General features: G+C 42.2%; 1 non-coding gene across 1 annotated transcript; it reads right to left on the reverse strand.

Moving 5' to 3' along the window:
- Positions 1-599: 599 nt before the first annotated feature.
- Positions 600-707, reverse strand: LOC130937693 (small nucleolar RNA R71). Its single transcript, XR_009068898.1, has one exon. It is a non-coding gene; the product is annotated as a small nucleolar RNA R71 (small nucleolar RNA).
- Between the last annotated feature and the right edge of the window lie 1,180 nt (positions 708-1,887).

A 1,887-nucleotide genomic window follows, 5' to 3' on the forward strand; every position in this document is an offset into this window, starting at 1 on the left:
AATCTCTATACTGTGACATAGAGGATTCCACATTCTCTTGTTCTTTTCTCTTTCATATGAGCAGGAGCAGAGACAAAGGCATTCTTGTTGAAGCTGACCCTGAACCTGAAAGGACCTTGAAGCGAAAACTAAGAGAAGTTAAGGCACAACTCTCAGTTGAGGACCTAACCGAATTCTTCAAAGAAGAAGAACCTATGGCAGCCGAAAACAACAACAATGCCAACAATGCAAGGAAGGTGCTGGGTGACTTTACTGCACCTACTCCCGACTTCTATGGGAGAAGCATCTCTATCCGTGCCATTGGAGCAAACAACTTTGAGCTTAAGCCTCAATTAGTTTCTCTAATGCAACAGAATTGCAAGTTCCATGGACTTCCATTGGAAGATCCTCATCAGTTTTTAGCTGAGTTCTTGCAAATCTGTGACACTGTCAAGACTAATGGGGTAGACCCTGAGGTCTATAGACTTATGCTATTCCCTTTTGCTGTAAGAGACAGAGCTAGAACATGGTTGGATTCTCAACCTAAAGAAAGCCTGGACTCTTGGAAAAAGCTAGTCAATGCCTTCTTGGCAAAGTTCTTTCCACCTCAAAAATTGAGCAAGCTTAGAGTGGAAGTCCAAACCTTCAGACAGAAGGATGGAGAATCCCTCTATGAAGCTTGGGAAAGATACAAACAATTAATCAGAAAATGTCCTTCAGACATGCTTTCTGAATGGAGCATCATAGGTATTTTCTATGATGGTCTCTCTGAACTATCCAAGATGTCTTTGGATAGCTCTGCTGGAGGATCTCTTCATCTGAAGAAGACGCCTACAGAAGCTCAAGAGCTCATTGAAATGGTTGCAAATAATCAATTCATGTACACTTCTGAAAGGAATCCTGTGAACAATGGGACAAGTCAGAAGAAAGGAGTTCTTGAGATTGATGCTCTGAATGCCATACTGGCTCAGAACAAGATATTGACTCAACAAGTCAAATTGATCTCTCAAAGTCTGTCTGGAATGCAAAATGCACCTGGCAGTACTAAGGATGCTTCATCTGAGGAAGAAGCTTATGATCCTGAGAACCCTTCAATGGAAGAGGTGAATTACCTAGGAGAACCCTATGGAAACACCTATAATTCTTCATGAAGAAATCACCCAAATTTCTCATGGAAGAATCAAGAGAGACCTCAACAGGGTTTCAACAACAATAATGGTGGAAGAAACAGGTTTAGCAATAACAAGCCTTTTCCATCATCTTCTCAGCAACAGACAGAGAGTTCTAAGCAGAATACCTCTGACTTAGCAACAATGGTCTCTGATCTAATCAAAACCACTCAAAGTTTCATGAATGAAACAAGGTCCTCCATCAGAAATTTGGAAGGACAAGTGGGTCAGCTGAGCAAGAAAGTTACTGAACTCCCTTCTAGTACTCTCCCAAGTAATACAGAAGAAAATCCAAAAGGAGAGTGCAAAGCCATAACCATGGCCGAATATGGAGAGGAAAGAGAGGAGGTGGACGCCACTGAGGAAGACTTCAATGGGCGTACACCAACCTCCTCTGAGTTCCCCAATGAGAAACCATGGGAATCTGAGGCTCAAAATGAGACCATAGAGATTCCACTGGATTTACTTCTGCCATTCATGAGCTCTGATGAGTATTCTTCCTCTGAAGAGGATGAGTATGTCACTGAAGAGCAAGTTGCTAAATACCTTGGAGCAATCATGAAGCTAAATGACAAGTTATTTGGAAATGAGACTTGGGAGGATGAATCTCCTTTGCTCACCAAAGAACTGGATGACTTGTCTAGGCAGAAATTACCTCAAAAGAGACAAGATCCTGGGAAGTTTTCCATACCTTGCACCATAGGCACCATGACCATCAAGAAGGCTCTGTGTGACTTAG

Source organism: Arachis stenosperma, chromosome 6 (genome assembly GCF_014773155.1).
Source record: "Arachis stenosperma cultivar V10309 chromosome 6, arast.V10309.gnm1.PFL2, whole genome shotgun sequence".
Taxonomy (NCBI): domain Eukaryota; kingdom Viridiplantae; phylum Streptophyta; class Magnoliopsida; order Fabales; family Fabaceae; genus Arachis; species Arachis stenosperma.